This window comes from Pan troglodytes, chromosome 19 (assembly GCF_028858775.2).
Source record: "Pan troglodytes isolate AG18354 chromosome 19, NHGRI_mPanTro3-v2.0_pri, whole genome shotgun sequence".
NCBI lineage: Eukaryota > Metazoa > Chordata > Mammalia > Primates > Hominidae > Pan > Pan troglodytes.
The window spans coordinates 45,762,568-45,782,265 of NC_072417.2; the positions used below are offsets into that span (position 1 = coordinate 45,762,568).

Here is a 19,698-nt window from a genome sequence, read left to right on the forward strand (position 1 = left end):
CATCAGGCTCCAGGTATACACCCAGGCTCCAGGGGAGAACAGGCCCCAAGAAAACTCCAGACCATATTAAACATCAAGTCTCAGGTGGATGCCCAGGCCCCATGTGTACACCAGGCCCCAGGTAGACAGTGGACGCCAGCTGAACATCAGCCCCAAGGTTGACACCCATACTACAGGTGGATATCAGGCCCCAGGTGAATACCTATGCTTCAGATGTGCATCGGTCCCCAGGTGAACATAAGCCACAGATAGACATCAGGCCTCAGGTGCACATCTGGCTCCAGGTAAACATCAGGCCTTAGGTGGATACCCAGTCCCCAGGTGGACATCATAGACCAGGTTGACACAAAAAAATCCCAGTGAGTATCATGTCCCAGTGGACGTCCAGGCTCCAGGTAAACACCCCAGCCCCACTGTAACCATAACCACTGTAACGAGAAATGGTAGGTCTAAGTACCAACCATCATGCTCCTTGCTCACAAAAGGATGCTTAGATATTTTATTCAAAATACAACTCCATTCATCACTCTGAGCAGCGATGTATAGAAAGGAAAAGAAAAATAAACCAGGCCTCAAGGAATCCATCCAAAATGAAGTAGATATTATAAGGGACAGAAATCCCCAAATGAAATGTTATAGTTGACATAGAATAGTCTTTAAAACCCATTAATTTTCTCGCACATTTGATACAAAGCATTATTTCCAGAGACTGAACCTAGAAAGAATTGCTTAAGACTAGGAGTCTTGTTCTGGCCTGGATCCCACACTGTTGAACATCTATACTTAGTACACCACATTATACATAGCACTGACATGACCTGTGTGCATTTGATTTTCTAATACTTGTTCATCTCTGGCATACTTTATATATATATATATATTACATATGTAACATACATACATACAAGTACACACACACACAAAAAGTATATAAGGGTAGGATAGTAAAATTGTGCAGTAACGTTTCTTGTGAAAGTGGTGGAAAGTGGATTGCGTTGGCGACATGCTGGAATGTGCTTCCATTGGCAGAAGTAAGGCTTTCAAAACTAGTCGTTTTCATTTTTCTCTAGCAACTGGGAATATTAATAATCGAAGATGTGTTGGTATAAAAATAATCATAATAATCACAATGAAGTGGTGTTAATAATTATATCACAAGATATAATAGACATTATAGATATTATAAGATGTCAAAAGAAAGAAGATGCCATAAAATCTTTGAGATGATTTATACGTTAAATGAGGCCTCCTGTGCCGCCCTGGGGCGCCACTCTCGCTGGGTTCTTGGCGGTGCTCACCCTACTCCACCTGCTCAGCCCAGGCTCCTGCGTCACCGGAGTCACGCCATGGGAGCGAGGACCTTGCTGCGGCCCTAGACAAGGACAATGAGGAGGGGGTGCACGTGGAGTCCCCGCGGATAGGCTGGACGCCGGGCAGGAGCCTTTGCGGGGGTGCACAGCCTCCTCTGGAAGCCCTGGTTGCTGCCCGGTGCCTGCTGCGCCCTGCGAGCTCCGCGGTTGTGGAGCCAGGCCTGCACTGCCTGCTCTCGGCCCCGCCTGCGGACCCTCTGCCCTTTGTCTTGCCCGTGGGGCCCAGGGCCTCAGCTGGCCCGGGGTTCCTGAAGTTAGCTGACGATGGGCTGGCCTCTGGGACTGGGTCGTGGGCCTTGTGCACTGGCCGCCACGTCACCAGCGCCAGGCCTTCCCGCGGTGCTGCTGGAGATGCGGGATGCCCGGGCTCTGGCTCTGCTGGGTCCCCTGGCGCTGCGAACCCCGTCACCTTCCATCGCGGCCACCATGCTGCCCGCTGGTCAGCCCTGGTCTGCAGACTTCCTGGGACCCCTCCGGCACCAAGGAGGCATCACTCACAGCCGCTTGCGACACCGGGGCCGCCTGAACCTCCGCCAGGGCTGCGCCGCGCAAGTGGCTCCAGCCAGCCAGCCCTGGCCCATGAGCCGGACTTTCGGCTCCCCGAGATGATCGCCCTCGGCAGGGATACACGGCTATGGAGGAGGCAACGGATACCTTCCAAAGTTTGTGGACACTCTTCTGCCACACCAAAAGTTTCACCATCAGCTGCGATGTCGACTCGGGCGCAGAGACCACTCCGGGATGTGGACCAGGCAGTGCCTTTGCTGGGCATCCGCAGTGCTGACCACCCCAAGTGCAGATCCCCACTTCGTGTTCCTCCTACTCCACATTCCACATCCAAAGTTCTCTCACCATTTCTAAGCAGGAGAAATCAAAAGAAACTGAAATCAGAAAGAAAGAGAGAGAGAGAGAGAGAGAGAGAGAGAGAGAGAGAAAGCTATGCGCAAAAAAAAAAAAAAAAAAAAAGAGCAAAACCTTTTGGAAAGCATAAAACGCCCCAAAGCCAAAAACTAATTCTTATCTCTTTTAAACCTTCTGCACCTCTCCAATGATGAATGTTTTTTTTTAACCACTGGAAATTCATAATTATTAACTTCTCTGGCATTAATGAATAGAAATTGAATCACATGTGGAAGTATAATTTGTATTATATGAAGCTTTTCATATTTTAAAAAATATTTGTCCAGTTTTTCTCCATGGATTAACAATGGGAAATTTTCAACATTGCTGTGTTAATGTCTCCTGAGATAATTAGATGTGAATAATCTTTTATAAACAGAATTTCCTGGGTGGAATTTCTCATCTTCAGGAGCTCCGTAAATAACCATGTCCCAAGAGAACTGTGAATTTGGGAACTGCAAGAACTGAGTCCAAACTCGTCCAGCCTGGAAGCTTTTGGGTGATCGCTCTTGCAGGTGACTTCACTGCCTTCTGTTGAAGGGCCAGTGAGAGCCTGGGGGTTTCAACCTGCAAGAGCCTTACCATTTTAGGGTTAGCATTAACAATGAGGAAAAGGCATACTTTTTTGATATTCTCCGTATGTAATAAAATAGTTACCAAAACAAAGCAAAGTGTGAGTGGTGACTATTGAGAGGACCCTTTCTATCTTTGCTGGATTCCCAGAGATTTCTGGGTTTCTTTTCGAGTCAATAGTATTTCCATGTTAATTCTGAGCTCTTAAAACCCACAATATGAGTTGCAGCCAGTGACTAGAGTTGCAGCCAGTGACTAGAGTTGCAGCCAGTGACTAGTGTTGCAGCTTGTTAAACTGATCACTGGTGGTAGAGCCTTTTCGTTCTGCTCGTTTCTTAAAAGGTCAGCTTGGTCAGAGATTAGTGCTACCCTGCCAGAAATAAGCAGTTAGGAATCAAGTAAAGGAGACAGCTAAAAGCGTAATTACTAAGTAGTGAGGTCATGGCTAGATGGTTGTTGATCTCATTTTCTCTCTGCTGCTGATTTCAAGGCTTTATACCACGTTTTGATGTAACATAGAATGTATACTCTGAAGGACAAATAGTCTGTTAGCTTCTTGGAGCTATACTCCGTTACTGGAGCAGGGGACAACAATTTGAAGGACATTACTACTTAGACAGTTTAATCTGCCTTTGGCTAGAATAAACTTCAAGTTCCAAGGGCTGGGTTCAGTTGTTATGCAAATTTAGATTGTTGCGGTAAAATTTCCAAAAAAAAGGATAGGACTCTTTAGATAAAACAAGAATTTAACTGTATTTGAACCCTGTTGAAGGCCAGACAAGTTTAGGCAAAATCCCATGACTGAATACTCTGTGATGAGTCCCTTTAAATTCCAACGTATAATCTATGTTGGTAAATATGATACGTGCACTGGAAAAGGATGTGTATTCAGTAGTCGTTGAGTGTCGCGTTCTGTATATGTCAGTTTATGTCAAGTTTGTTCATTGTGTTCATCAAATCTCCCTTTCTCTTATGGATTTTTTTTCTGTTGGTTCCATCGGTAATTGAAAGGTATGTTAAAATCTATATTGTAGATTAGTCCATTTTTCTTTTAGTTATATCAGTTTCTGTAGTAAATAATTTGAAGGGATATTTTATATTTATACATATTTAAAATTGGCATACTTTTCTAGTGACTGACATTGTAAAATCTTTTTTATCTTAGCAATATTTCTTTGCTTAAGTCTAAACTGTCAATAATAACATAGCAACATGAGCTTTGTGCTGATTAGTGTTTGCAGGCATGTTTTCCATTGTTTTACTTCCAAATGTCTGGAATCTTGTATTCAGATAAATTAATTAAAACATAAAAAATAAATATAATATAAAACATTAAAAAGTAAATATTCTAAAAATCCAGCCAGAGATGTTTCACTTCTAATTGAAGTGTTTAGAACCACGGCTCTCACACTGTATGCTAAGGTGCCCTGAGATGCTGTGTTTAACTGACAGGGGCACCAGCGGATAGCGTGTGAGTCTGTGTATGTGTGTGTGTATATTCGAGATGGGGGTCTCACTCTGTCCCCCAGACTGGAGTGGAGTGTGAGGTCTAGGCTCACTGCAGCCTCTGCCTCCCTGAGTAGCTGGGACAACAGGCATGCACCACCATGCCTGGCTAAGTTTTGTAATTTTAGTAGAGACGGGGTTTTGCCATGTTGCCCAGGCTGTATATTTTCGAGGGAAACAAAGCAACATTTGCTGGAGACCTTAAGAACTACTAGCTGAGGCAGTTTATAGTTTCAAAAGTAGTTAGAAGTGCATTTCTTTACCTTTAAGGTGGGTGTTGTTAATTACCGCGAAGAAAGCAAGTATTGTGCTAAAGTCAGTGTGGAAGAGGAATAAGGTCCAGTGGTTGAGATCCAGTCTGATTTTAAGATTTGAAAAGTTGTGCTGTGTGCCAACAGGCACACACATCCCATTAGTAAGTAAATTGTGCTTTTTTAAGAAAGAAACAAAAAAACTGTTTCTACTTCCATTGTGTGTTATTATATGTACTTGCAAATCCATCACCAAAATAAAAATAATGAACATATCCAGCACTCATAAAAGTTTCCCCTTGCCCTTTTATAATCCCAAACTTTCTGTATCTTCCTACCTTACCACTCTCCCTGGCAATCACCAATCTGTCACTATAAAATAGTTTGCCTTGTCTAGACATTTATATAAATGAAGTGTAGTACGGACCCTTTTTTGGAGGTGTCTGGCATCTTTCACACAGCATAATTATTTTGAGATTCAGCTATATTGCAGGCATCAAGAGGTCATTAATTTTATTACTGAGGAGTATTCTATTGTGCAGATCGATCACAACTTAATATATCCATTTGCCTGTTGATGGGTTTTTGCATTGCTTCCGGTTTTGGACTTATACAAATACATTTGCAATGAACATTCATGTACATAAGTTCTTCTAACTTTGAGTAAATATTAGGAGTGTAATAGCTAATAGGTTTAGGTTTAGTTTTAAGAGACTGTCAAAATGTTTGCCAAAATGGTTGTACCATTTTATATTTTTATCAGCACTATATAAGAATTCCACACTCTTGCCAACACTTTGTATGGGCTTTCTTTTAAAATTTTAGACATTTTCACGTGTGTACAATAGTATTTTATTGTGGTTCCATAATGCCTAATAATATGTAGTATCTCTTTATATACTTACATGCCATCTGTATATATTTGGTAAAGTGTATGTTCACATTTTTTTTTGCTTCTCCCTTTTTTGTTTTTTTCTTTGCTTATTTTCTCATTATTAAATTTTAATAGTTTCTTTATATACTCTGGATTCAAATCCCTTATTAGACATGAGATTTGCCAGTATTTTCCCCTTGAGTTTTCTTTTTTGTTCTCATAACATTATCTTTCAAATAGCAGATGCTCTTAATTTTGATGGGGTCCAATTTATTAATTGTTCTTGTGCATTTGGTTTTTGGGGCTTCATCTAAGACTTTTTGATTAATTGAATATTACAAAGATTTTTTTTCTGTATTTTCATCTAAAACTTCATAGCTTTTAATGCTTTATTTTATATTTAAGTCAATGATCCTATAAGTGACAGAGCTTTAACCCAAGTCGCTGTCATGCATAGCTGGACCCAGGGGCTTATATAAAATCATCAAGAAATGTTCTCCTTCTTTCTCTTGACACTTTTCCTTTTGTTTTAGCCTCACTTTTTCCTTCTGAAGATGACTCTCTTCTCTCTCTGTAGCAAGAGATAGTGCTACAAATAACCCACTTTACTTTTTCCTCACAGACCACAGTGGTAGAAAAAGCAAGAGTCCTTCCTGATGATTCCAAAAAAAAAAGTACTGAAACAGTTGCTATGATCCAAGGGTAGAGTCTTTTGCCAGAGCTGGGCATCATGATCACCTCTAGGGCTGGGGCTGGTAGGTTGGGTCAGGCCCAGTTGGTGCTCATTGAAATGGTCCCCGAAGAAAAGGGGGGCTCTCAAGAGGAGAGGTGCTGAACACTCCACCAAAAAATAGCCACTGTGTACATACCTACAATTCCTTGCCATTTTATAAGCAACTGGTTGGGTGAACAATGACTGGAAATTCAGTTGTCATTAACTTTCCTTTATAATGTCAGTAGAATGAGCCATATATTTCACATGTTGTGGGTTATGTCCATGATAGTCATTTCTGTATATTAGGTATCAATTTGGAGTATCATCTGAAGAAATATACTATTTTGTGATGTTATCCTTAAATTAATATTTTTAGGATAAAGAATTATAGGATGAAAGAAAAGTCTAGGCTAGAAATAAAAGAATAGAGAAAATGGGAGCATGGATAGCAGAAAATGGCCAAACAGGAAAAGTACTTGTGAGAGGTATTGAAGTACATAATTGATGTCACATAGACCTCCAGGAAATTACAACTACTGGCATAAGAACAAACTATCTGAATAGTCTTTGCTAATACTGAGTCTTTTCTGCTTGCAAAAGAAGTAAGAATTACCATTCTTACTTACATTGGGACATTGTTCAGATAGGCCTCAATGCATTTATTCATTTACCTGTTGATGGGGTTTGGGGGTATTAATGAAGGATGTTAATAAATAATAATGGGCATGTTAGGTAATCATAACTGATTTGTCCATTTGGTCTGAAGAACATTTTGCCTACCTTCTTTTTTGTCGAGGGATTCATTTTTAATGTCATGTTGGATTCTATGGCTTACTAAATGTGTCATTGCCTATTTATGGATTCTGAAGAATTTTATAAAATGTATTTGCCAAACTTTTTGAAAGCTTAGAACTTCTCCAAGGAAGAAGTTCTTTAGTGCTTTAGTGCTGCCCTGACAAATATGGTAGCCACAGCCATGTGAATATTGAGCATTTGAAATGTGGCTAGGCTGGACCGAGATGTGCTGTCAGGGTAAAACACACACCAGATTTTGAAGACTTAGTAGGAAATAAAATTAAACATATCTAATTAATAACTTTTATATTGGTTAGACATTGAAATAATATTTTTATGTATTTTACATATAAAATACATTCATGTGTATGCATAATTAATATCTTCATATGAAATACTTATCAATTACAATTGGAAGAATGATGACTTTGCAGTGGAGAAATCTGGCACAAACTTGATCATGTGCCTCCTGCTGTGATGTCCTAGGAAGACCACAGCATTATTTCTGTGGTTTTCTTGTGAAAGATACATGACCTAAGTCTGGATGTGGAAACACATCAGATGGAAAAAGGTGAACACATCCTTCTTAAATGCTTATGCTCTTTAAAACTCTAAAGGTTATGAAAAATAGGGCAAAACAGAGGAACTGTTTGAAGTTGAAGGAGCTTAAGAGACATGACAATTAATGCAATGGGAAATCCTGGATTGGATCCTGGATTACAAAGTTCAAAAAAAATGTATTTAGGGCACACCTGAGAAAATTTGGATGAGATTATAGCATCTGTTGATTGGACCGTAGTGTTGGGTGAATGCTGATATCCTGATGTGGATGATTATATTCTGGTTATGAGAACTTTTCCCAGATTCCTCATGATTTGCCCAGTGGGTTCATGGACAATGTGGCGATGATAGCAGGAGAAGATGCTACATGTTTCCAATAACATGAACTTCCCTGCAGCAGTGCTGCCTACTGCCCAGATGAGTGCCCTGACTGCCGACAATGAGCAATGCTGAGACCCTGGAAAGAGGAACTACCTTGCCTAGACCAGACAGATTTCTGGTAATGTTGTAATAATATTTTTTCCCTTCCTTCATGGAAGTGGTAAAGAATTGCCCTCACTGGAATAGATGCATATCGGAATATGGACTCCACTTCATATGCTTCTCATAGCATCAAATTATTTACATTTGCTGAGTTCTTATTCTCTGCTATCATACAATTACTACTGATGATGGAGCTTATTTTACAAAAAAAGAAGTGATGCCATGGGCTTCAGCCCATATTTATTGGTCTTGTGACATCCCACATCACCCAGAGGAACATGACCTCACAAGAATCAGTCACTTCACCAACTGTGAGACCCTGAGGGGCTGGGTTTCTATCCTACAAGATGTGTTAGATGCCCTGACCCAAGATCCCTCCTACCCAGAATGCATGGTTCCATGTTGCAAGGATCATTGTGATGGTGGTGATGATGATGGTGAGGATGGTGATGGTGAAGGTGGAGGTGGTGATAATGAAGTGATAGTTATGTTGAGGATGATGAAGGTGATGATGATGGTGAGAATGGTAAAGGTGAACATGGTGATGGTGAGAATGGTGATGGTGGTGATTGTGATGGTGATGGTAAGGATGGTGATGGCGAAGGTGGTGATGATAATAGTGATATTTATGGTGAGGATAATGGTGATGATGATGAGGATGATGATGGTGAGAATGGTGATAGTGATGATGATAGTGATGGTAATGGTGATAATGATGGTGATTATGAGGATGGGGAGGGTGACAATAATTATTATGGTGAGGATGGTGATGGTGAAGGTGGTGACAACGATAGTGATAGTTATGGTGAAGATGCTGGTGTTGATGATGGTGAGAATGGCGAGGGTAAGAATGGTGATGGCGACGATGATAGTGTTCGTGATTGTAAAGATGGTGATGGCGATCATGGTGGTGATGATGATAGTGCTGACTGGGCTATGAGGTAATGGAGGCAGAAAAATGGCAGTTTCTAGGAAGTATAGAGCCAGCTGGGAACTGCAAGGCAACCTTAGTGGGGGTGGAAGATGTCAGGCCCCTGCCTCATTTCTAGACATCTGGGGAAAGCTCACCCCTCACAGTAGTTCCAGGAACCCCTCCATCCAGCATTTCCTTCTTGCAATCAGCATGGAGCTTTTGGGGTGCAGAGAAGTGTCTTCTATTCACTGCACTCTGTGGGAAGGGAAAAGGGGGAGTGCTATTTTTGAACCCTGTATAATACAGTAGGGTTTCATCTCATATATTTTGGGAGGATTTTCAGCTGAAGAGAGAAAGCTTCAGAGAACTCAGGTAACTGTATCTTCAATAGCATCCAGTTGTGATTTATTGAGCAGTTACTATGTGCCAGGCAACATGTTGGGTGGTTCCTTATATGTTATCTCATGAAATCCTACAGCAACACAAGGTGACAGGCATAACTACCCCATTTTAAAAATTGTGGTAAAATAAACTAAAATTTACTATCTAACTATGTTTAAGTTTACATTTCAGTGGCATTAAATACATTCGCAATGTTGTGCAACCAATTTCCAGAATGCTTTTCATCTTGTAAAACTACAATTCTGTAACTCATTTAAAAACAACTCCCCAATCACCACCCTCCCCGGGACCTGGTAGCCACCATTCTCCTGTCTGTCTCTATGGATTTGACTACTCTAGGTGCCTTGGAAAAGTGGAATAATACAGCATTTGTCTTTTTGGTCTGGCTTGTTTTGCTCAGCCTAATGTCCTCAAGGTTCATTCTTGACGCAGCAGGTGTCAGAATCTCCTTCCTTTTCAAGGCTGAACACTATTCCACTATATGCATAGAAAGCATTTTGTTGATCCGTCCATCCATCCATGGATACTTGGGTTGCTTCCACCTTTTGGTTATTGTGGATGATGCTGCTCTGAACATGGTTGTGCAAGTATCTCTTCCAGGCTAGCCCCATTATACAGAAGAGCATAGAGAGATTCTGGGAGGAGGGATGACCTGCCCAGGGCCTTTGGTGAAGTCCTGGTGGAGGATCTCCTAGACCACAAAGGCAGAGCTCCTCTCCTCACCCCACTACCTTTCTTAGGACCTGCCTCCTGCTCCACCACACAGTGCCCACTCCCTGGTACTAGACTTGCTAAGGCCTCTTGATCCCTGAAAGTTCAGGGACAGGAACTGGTGGGCACAACTACAGTCACTCACTTATCTGTCCCCTACTGCAGATTCTGTGCCAAACAATACATGACAATGACCTGCTTTCCACTCTTTCACCAGATGTGGATGAGGCACCTACTGCATGCCAGGCATGTGTGGGCACTGGATGGAGACCCCTGGGAAATGAGAAGATGTGAGCTCCTCAAGGCCAGGGGCATCCCTTTCACTTGCTGCTACCCTGTGAGGGATGGAGGGGAACCCTGAGGCACTGGAGAAGTGCATGAGTGACCTAGCTCAGATGATGATATCATAGTAACCCTGTTTATTATCACCTACCATGTGCCAGGCATTGTGCGAAGTACTTTGCACACATTACTGGCTGTAAAGCTCAGAGACAACTGTAGGAGTGAATCTGTTATACCTCCCACTTTACAGGGGAGGAAACTGATGCCCAGAGAGGTAAACCAGTCTTCCCCAGGCCTTGCAGCTAGTCTCTGGGATGTGGATCCAGGTGGTCTGACTCAGAGATCCCCTCATCCTCTTGGTTTTTGCCCCTGTAGCCCTCTGGCATGTCCCCAGGGCCCTGTACCCTTGGCCACCCCCAAGATGACCTGGACATGGGCTTCAGCAAAGGCAGCGACCCCAGCACATCTCCATTTGATAGGGAGGAACCTCAGGCCCACCACAGGAGCCCTGGCTGCAGGTGGTGTAGGTGCTGGCTGAACCACAATGCACCCATGTTGGACGATGCACCCTAGGATGGGCAGCAGCAGGAGGTCTCCCTGCTCAACAACCGGTAGTGGTACCTGAGAACAAAGGAGGAGAAGGAGGCTTTGGACACAGGTGTGGAGAAGCCCAAGAGGAAGAAGAAGACTTGGACTATGGGCTGCTGGATGGCCTCAAGGACCCCCTCCCAGAAAAGGAACTTTGAGATTTATACCCAGGGCTGAGATGAAAGTGCTCCCTATTTTCTATCCTGGAACTGCTGCAAACCTCGGTGTGACATCACAGGGCCTCGTTTCCCTATTTGTAAAATGGGATTTTATGGGGGTTCCAATGAGACATTGGACCGAAAGCATTTTGAGAATTGTAAAAAATGTACAGTGAGGGAATAATTATTATCAATGGACCATTGCTCTTCCAGTAGTTAGTATTCTTTAGCAAATATTTGAAGGTAAAATATGATTTGCTGAGGAGGTTTGCAGCAGCTGAGGCCCTCAAGAGTCTTTTCTGTCTCCGTTCAAAGCTGGCCTCTGACAGGGACCTTCTTGGTGCTACCCCTGGGCCCCTCATCCTTTGCGCAGTCTTCTCGGGGTTCTTATTTCTCTTGCATCTTGTGGTTCCCTAGTGGATGGCGTGCTCCGTCTTCACTCAGAGCTAACTGCATCTCCTCCAGGCCCATGTCCCTTGTGCAGCACCCACTGCTGCCTCACCAGGATTCAAAACCTTCTGTGACTGACCTCTGCTGACCTCCCAACTTTATCCCCCCTCATTCTTTCTGCTCCTCCAGTTCCATGCCTGTGCCCCTCAATCCTGTGGCTCACACTCTCACCCAAGCTGTTCTCCATCAGGATTTCCTTGGCTCCCTTTTCTGCTAGGTAAATTTGTGTTCATCCTTCCAAGCCCTGCACAGATGTCCTCCTCTGAAAGCTCTCCCTGAGGTCACACAGTCCAGGAACAAGGTAGTCCTTGTTCCTCTGCTGCCTCTGGGTTTTGTGCCTTTATCACTTTGGTGTGACTGCCTAACTCCTGCTGAAGGGAGGCATTTTGGCTTTACTCACCTCAGTATCTCCTGGGTCCAGCTGGGTGTCTGGCCTGGCCCAGAATTGGTGCTCATCGAGGGTGTAAAGAACTCACAAGGACCCAGGAATGTTTTGCAAATAATACCACCCTCCCACACTTCTCCAATGTTTACTTTCTAAGCTCCTTTACTCTTTGACATTCAAATTTCTAAATGGCCTGTATGTATTTACAATGCCTGGGAAAAAGCCTTCAGAGGACAAACACACCCCACCGGCAGAATGTATTTGCATTGACTAGGATTATGGATGAAATTCAGCTTTCTGGCAAATGAATCATTTGGCATTGGCTGAGTATCTGCTCTGTGCCAGATACTAAGCTGTGATCTCTAGAAAGAGACATGAACTACTGACACAGTCCCTGACCCCGAAGAGCTCAGAATCCAGTGAGCTTGATTTCTTGTAAGTTAGAGACAGAGTTCAGAGCAGAAGCTCAGGCAGGAGAAGAGAAGTAAAATGGACACACCAGAGGCAGTGACAGCCACACAGCTGTCTGGGGACACTGAGTGCAGCAACAAATAGCTTAGGCTGCCTTGGCAGCCCACGAAGGTATCACGGTTTCCTATTGCAGCATCTCAGTGTTGCTTTTGTTATGCTGATCTCTGCAAAGCCCCTCTGTGCCCCAGCCCAGGATGGTGGCAGCCATGCTGTGGATAAAAGGGCAGTGACAAGGACCACAGGCTCAGAGCTTGCACCCTGGACCGCCTGGGAATGGGAGCCCTTCACATGTTCTCTGCCTCTGTGTTCAGGTTGGGGGTCCTGGCCAAGGAAGGGAGATGACCCCCATGCTAGGTCAAAAGGACACACTCCCGGGAACAGACTGTCTCTTCTTTCTGGGTAATTTCTGCCTCTGCAGTGAATGGTGAAACCAGACACATCCTCTCTGTTGGTATGACACAAAGACAGGCGTTCCTGCTCGTGGGCTGAATCTTCAGATGAGGGGAGGTGTAGCACACTCCTGTGTTCTGCTGACTAAGGCAGGGGCACATGTCACCCCATCAGAATGAGTGCCAGACCAATGGCTACAATAAAATCATCTCCAATATTCAAAGGAGTCACCTTCATTCATCTACAAATACTTTTCCTTTTCTTTTCTTTTTTTTTTTTTTTTTTTTTTTGAGATGGAGTCTTGCTCTGTTGCCTAGGCTGGAGTGCAGTGGCCTGATCTTGTCTCACCGCAATCTCTGCCTCCTGGGTTCAAGCGATTCTCCTGCCTCAGCCTCCCAAGTAGCTGGGACTACAGGCGCCCACCACCACATCTGGCTAATTTTTGTATTTTTCATAGAGACAAGGTTTCACTATATTAGCCAGGCTGGTCTTGAGCTCCTGACCTTGTGATCCGCCTGCCTTGGCCTCCTAAAGTGCTGGGATTACAGGTGTGAGCCACCGCTCCTGGCCCAAGTTTTTTTCTATAAAACCACCTATTGCACTCAGGATAGGGTAAATGATGCATCATGCCTGCTGGCAACATGGGCCCTATCTGGAAAGCGAGTGCCCACCACCATGGCACAGTGCTGTGCAGTGCCTGTGTGGTGCTGAATCTCAGGAGCAGCTCCCATCCTGTGAACAACTACAGGGACATTAGACATAAGCAAAGACCTCTGGCGGCCACGCCAGCCAGCAAGCAGATGCTAACCCTTTCCGGGGGGTCTGCAGGGAGGTCGGGCCAGTGGAGAGGTGGCGAGACCCATGTGTGGTCCCCCAAATCCCGCCCATGCTATGCAATGGGGGCGACCACACACCCGATCTGCCTGGGAGGGTCCTGGTGTGCCCACTGCCTCGCTGAGTTATGAGGGGTGCTGCCTCTCACATCTCACTGGTATCGCATTTGAAGGACAAATTATGTCTTCCCTTCCCCACCCTGTGGACCTCTGTTTCCTCATGTGCAAGTGGGGGATGATATGCTTACATGGTTATGCAGTGGGGGTATTGATGGGATCCATCTGTCAATACCCTGCATCCAGCGACCACCTGGAGCACACCTGCAGTTCGCAAGCTGGGCTTCCTGCTGCAGTGAGGGGAGCAAGCCCTGCCTGGAGCCAGGGAGTTTCTCTGAAGGAGGTGTTGGAAAAGACTTGTTCCAGAATTTGGGCTTGTATTGGGAGCTTGGGGGAGGGTTGAAAGAAGCCTTTGCTCCAGATTGGATGCTGTCAGAGGCAGGGTGGATTCTATCACCTGGCATCTTCCCCAATCTTACCTAGAAGGAAGGAAGAAGACAAGACCGAAGCTAATGCTGCAATTGACAAAGAGGTAGTGGTCATGACATAGACACAGGGGAGGGGGTGTGAGGTCATTTTTGTCCATGTTTTGCATGAGCTGAGCCATGATAGCTACCAAGTGACCTTGCTTTGTCTTGACCCATCATGGTCACAGAGCGACCCTGTCTGATGCTGACAACCTGTGCAGTTCAACAAGAGAACACCAACGCCTTGCCAGCAGTGGCTGCCGTCCTCCTGAGGCCTCGCTGCTCCTCCTCTGGGGCTGACTGCTGACCTTGGGAGGTGTGGAGTGGGAGGGGAATATGCTGTGGGGTTTTTTTTGCAGAGCAAGGGCAGGAGACTCTGATGTCTTCAGCTCTGGCCATCCTGAGTGCTGTGATCTGCTTCCCCTTCTTCCTACACCACCCCCGATCCCACCACGCTGCTGCAGTCACTGCCAACTCATAGTGCCTTCTAAGGGCCCCAGTGTCTCTGGGACACCCCCTCTCCCCTGGGAGGGAAGCAAGGTGCTCATGAAGGTCCCAGGTGGAGGTGCTGAAAGAGTGTGGAGGTGCCTTCTTGAGTGTCAAAGTCTGGGATTCCAGCTTTCAGCCTCAGGCTCCAGGTGTGTGTGCCGAAGTGGAATATTCTGCTCTCATTCGCTCTCCTGCCTGGTCAGAGGAACTTGGGGAGTTTCCTCTCTAGGGGAGGGAAAGGCCCTGGAGAGGTGGCCTTGCCCTGAACTGGGAAGGGGTGGGCATGGGAAAGCAAGGGCCTGGGCTCTGCCTACTGCTTGCTGACAGCTTGGGCACAGCACTGCCTTCCCTGGGCTTCTGCCTCTTTTCTCTGTATGATTAGGTGGAGGTGGATGGGATTCTGCTTCTACTCCCAGTCCTTGGGCACCATGTCAGGTACTCACACACTTATGACCCCATCTGGTCCTTGGAACAGCACTGGGAGATGGATCTGTCAACCTCACGTTGCAAATGTTTGTTCTAAATCCCACACTCTGAAGTCAGAAAGACCTGGGTTTGCCCTCAGCCACTGACGGTTGCTTGCTATGTGACCTTGGACAAGTCGCTGCCCTTCTCTGAGCCTCAACACCCACATTTACACAGAGAAAGAATAATACCTCCCTCTTGGGCTGCTGTGAAGCAGAGCTAATTGGTACATTGCCTCAGGCACATTGCAGGTGCTCAAAGTGTTGGTCTTTCCTTCCCTTTCTAGGTCTCCATTTCCTCATCTACACAGTAGGGAGCAACTCTGTACTGATTATAAATAAGACAATAGGTGAATGCACTCAGCACGCCTGGGGGCAGGGATGCGTAGAGAAGCTTCTTGCAAAGGTGAAGAATGTGTGCTCTGAGCCCCGTGCTGAGAGGCAGGTGAGAGGACAGCAAGCCCAGCGACTGAGGCCTACAAAATGCCCCCTGCAGAGAGGGAGGAGGAGCAGTGTTCTAAGGCAGGTGGGAGGCAGCATCCCCAGTGCTTGCAGGAGGAGCAGGACTGCTTGTGCTTGCTCAGGTGGGTGGTAGGTTAGGTTCTTAGGCATCTGCTGGGTATCAGATGCTGCACAAGCATCATCTCCGTGAATTTAATCTTTCCATCATCCCTGAGAGGTGGGCATTACAGGGGCATAGTGGGATTGAAACACAGGTCCCCTGAGCCTGTGCCTTTTCTACAAGGCAACTTAGTTCACATGTAATAATAGGACCCAAAAATACACCTGCTATGCTGTGCTCACCTGATTCCATAACATCCTTGTGACCTGCGAGGTTGGTGTACTGTCCTCATTTTATGGATGAGAAAACTGAGGCTCAGAGAGGCTGAATAATTTTGCTCATCCTTCCAAAGAACTAAAGGGAAGAGAGGTGCTATAGCTGTGGGGCCTTCTATTCCTGGTAGGAAGTGTGCAGTACCCCAGGCCATTCTGACCCTAGTGCAGGCAGGAGAAAAGGCACATCAACAAATCCAGCAGCAAGCTTCCACTGAGGGCCTCCCTGGCCTTTCCTTGCACTCGTGCTGAGGGAGAAACAGCCTTGTTCCTTCACCTAACATGGCTTCGTGCCGCCCCCAGGATAAAGGTCAGGGTCCTCAGGTCTGTGTTTGAGACTCTTCATGGTCTGATCCCACCTGCATTTCCAGCCAAATCCTCCACCACAGCCCCCAGTGCAGCAGCCCTGGCCATCTGTCCCATCCCACCATCCTGCCTTGGCTCAAGCTGTTCCCTCTGTCCCATGCTATTCACACATAGAACAAGGAGAAGCTTGATATAGGCTAACCTGAAGTTTCCATTTGAGAGCACTTTCAGCTTCTGGAAACAGATATTTCACCCAAAATTCCAGATTCCCTGCTTCTCTGAAAATACATACATACATACATACATAAATCTGCTTTTACTCTGCACTATTCTGTTTTTTGAGACAGAGTTTCACTCTTGTTGCCCAGGCTGGAGTGCAGTGGTGTGATCTCCACTCACCGCAACCTCTGCCACCCAGGTCCAAGTAAGTCTCCTGCCTCAGCCTCCTGAGTAGCTGGGATTTACAGGCATGCACCACCATAGCCGGCTAATTTTCATGTACTTTTTTTTTAGTAGAGATGGAGTCTCACGATGTTGGTCAGGCTGGTCTCCAACTCCTGAACTCAGGTGATCCACCAGCCTCGGCCTCCCAAAGTGCTGGGATTACAGGTGTCAGTCACCTCACGTGTCCAGTCTGCACTATTTCTTAGTGTCAGACAATTTGAGACAAACAATGTCTTTCTCATTTGGACGTGAGAGGGTCTAATTTTTGTATTTTTAGTATAGACCAGGTTTTTTTTTTTTTGACAGAGTTTCACTCTTGTCCCCCAGGCCAGAGGGTGCAGTGGCATGATCTCAGCTCAATGCAACCTCCTCCTCCTGGGTTCAAGTGATTCTTCTGCCCCAGCCTCCCAAGTAGCTGGGATTACAGGCGCCTGCCACCACAGCCGGCTAATTTTTTGTATTTTTAGTAGAAACAGGATTTTACCATGTTGGGCAGACTGGTCTCGAACTCCTGACCTTAGGTGATCCACCCTCCTCAGCCTCCCAAAGTGTGGAATTACAGGCATGAGCCAGAGCCTGGCCTCACCTGGCTAATTCTTTGTATATTTGAAGAGACGGGGTTTCACCATGTTGGCCAGGATGGTCTTGATCTCCTGACTTCGTGATCTGCTGGCCTCAGCCTCCCAAAGAACTGGGATTAGAGGTGTGAGCCACTGCACCCGGCCTCAATGTAGCTTATTATCAAAGTATTTACATAGAAAAATTAATCAAAGGGCACAAGCATTTCAATACTTAGGTTAAGATGAAATCTGTGGCCGGAAGAGTGCCAGACACACATGAAATGTTTTGTGCATGAAGGAACCACAACTTAAAATGATTTTCTGTTATTCGTTTTGGTATGTTATTTTGGAAATGTGATTAATCACGTATGTCAAGGACGTTGGGAAGAATTTCCAGATAGTCTGATATGCATGACATCTTAATCATACAATATAAAGCAAGGCTATCTTAGGAAATTAGGTATCACTGCCAAGGACCTTTACATGAGAAGATAAATTAAAATTACAATTAAATTTGTAACAGTCAGATGGGCTGGCAGGCAAGTTGTGTCATTTTTTTCTCAGCATTTTTTCTTTTCCTTGATTCAATAAAACAAACTTTAAACGCCAGCTATCTGCAGAACCCTCACTAGACTATGTTTAATGATATGTGAAACACAGCCTGCACACTCACAGATCCTTGCCACGTTCCGTTCCCATCCTCTCAAAACCTGTTACCCTGTGGCTAGATATTTCAAGGAGATGAAAGAGAGAGACGAATGAGAACCATCTTCTTTCAGGTCGCTCTGCACTGTTCTTGCAGGTAGACAATGATCTCTCCGGTGAGGCTATTATCCTTGGCTGGGGGGTGAGGACTTAATCCTAGAAAAGAGGCCTCTCAGGGTGGGGAGGTGATTTAAATTCTTACAAGAGAGACGCAGCTCCCCACCTCATCTGGACCTTCACAAACCTAAACTGGAACCGCCAGAAAAATGACTGACAACGGGCCACACAAGCCAGGCAGAGACGCGGGGAGAGGCTGACCACAGGAAAGGTGGACGTAGAAGATACCGCCCTCTGGCGCACAGGGCACATGTGTCCCAACACACACACACACACACACACACACACACACACACACACACACACGGACACAGAACTAAAGAGCGAGAAAGGGGAGAGAGAAACAAGAGAGAGACATACGCACACACACAAACGCACAAAGACATACAGCAGTGGCACGGTAACAGCTACCCCCAGGCAGCCCCTGAATTTTCAGGGTTCTGCTCTCCACGACTACAACCCACTGGTGAGAGAGCAGCCCACGGGCACACAAGCAAACCTCTCCTTTTTTGAAGAGACTCACTGGCACACCGTCCGTGCAGGCCAGAGGCTGGGATCCCGCGCTGCTTCCCTGGCCCTCCGCCCGCAGTTTCTTCCTCCTGGACGACCCTCCGTGAATCCCGGCCTCCAGAGACTATCCTGTTGATGCCCTGGCCAGGACTGGTCTTAGTCCCGACTCTGACTAATCCCTCTAGTCTCAGGTACTCGGGAGGCGGAGGCAAGAGAATCACTTGAACCCGGGCGGCAGAGTTTGCAGTCAGCTGAGATCCCGCCACTGAACTCGACTGAGTGACAGAGTGAGACTCCGACTATAAAAAAAGAAAAAGAAAGAAAAGAAAAATGACCGCGGAGCGGCGGCTGCGGGGACTGGGACGGCGGCGTGTGAAGTGAAGATTGGGAGAGGGCCCTCCTCGACCCTCCCCGAATCCAGGCCTGAGGCTGGGCTCTCGCGCTGCCGCCCCGGCGATCCGCCTGAGGTTTCTTCCTTCTGAGGTTTCTTCCTGGTGGTCGACCCTCCGAGAATCCCAGGCTCCGGAGACCATCCTGTTAATGCCCTGGCCAGGACTGCTCTCAGACCCGACTCTAACGCACAATGACACGGGGATCCTACTTCGCAAAGTCTCAGGGACCCATCCTCGGGCAACAGTGGCAATCACTACGACCAAAGCGGAGGTTCAGGCCTTGTGCATGCGCACTGGCGAGGCCGAATCCCCGCTTGCTCCGGAGAGTCAGGCGGCGGGTCCTTTAAAAAATGGCGGCGACGCGCGGCTGAGGGGACTGGGGCAGCGGTGGCGGCGGCAGCGCAGTCCGAGGCGGCGGGTGGGAAGAGGACTACGAGAGGGTCCTGCGGGAGGCTCAAGGGTTGGACCCATAGAGGTCCTGTCATCAGGACCTTCTTGATCGGTCTTCTGCTTCGGTTCCCGGTGGAGGAGGAGCTTCAGGGTGTGGCTGGGCTCTCTGGACTCCTCTTCAGATATGACTATGGATCCCTCGGGGTGATCAGGAATGGGGTTACAATGCAGTGAGGCGGGAAGGGTCTCGCTGGGGCACAGAAAGATCCTAAGGGCTGCAAGGCATAGTGTCAGCTGAAAATACACTGATCCATGAGCCCACTGCCTCCCTCCTTCCTAGGTGGAGCTGTGG

The 19,698-nt window shown here is 46.3% G+C and overlaps 1 long non-coding RNA gene across 1 annotated transcript; it reads right to left on the minus strand.

Moving 5' to 3' along the window:
• Nucleotides 1-485: 485 nt before the first annotated feature.
• On the minus strand, nt 486-19,103 carry LOC129137677 (uncharacterized). Its single transcript, XR_010153244.1, has 6 exons — nt 17,259-19,103; nt 16,431-16,506; nt 15,893-16,084; nt 13,860-14,002; nt 9,097-9,196; nt 486-2,227 (listed from the first exon to the last, which is right to left on the minus strand). It is a non-coding gene; the product is annotated as an uncharacterized LOC129137677 (long non-coding RNA).
• Nucleotides 19,104-19,698: the final 595 nt, after the last annotated feature.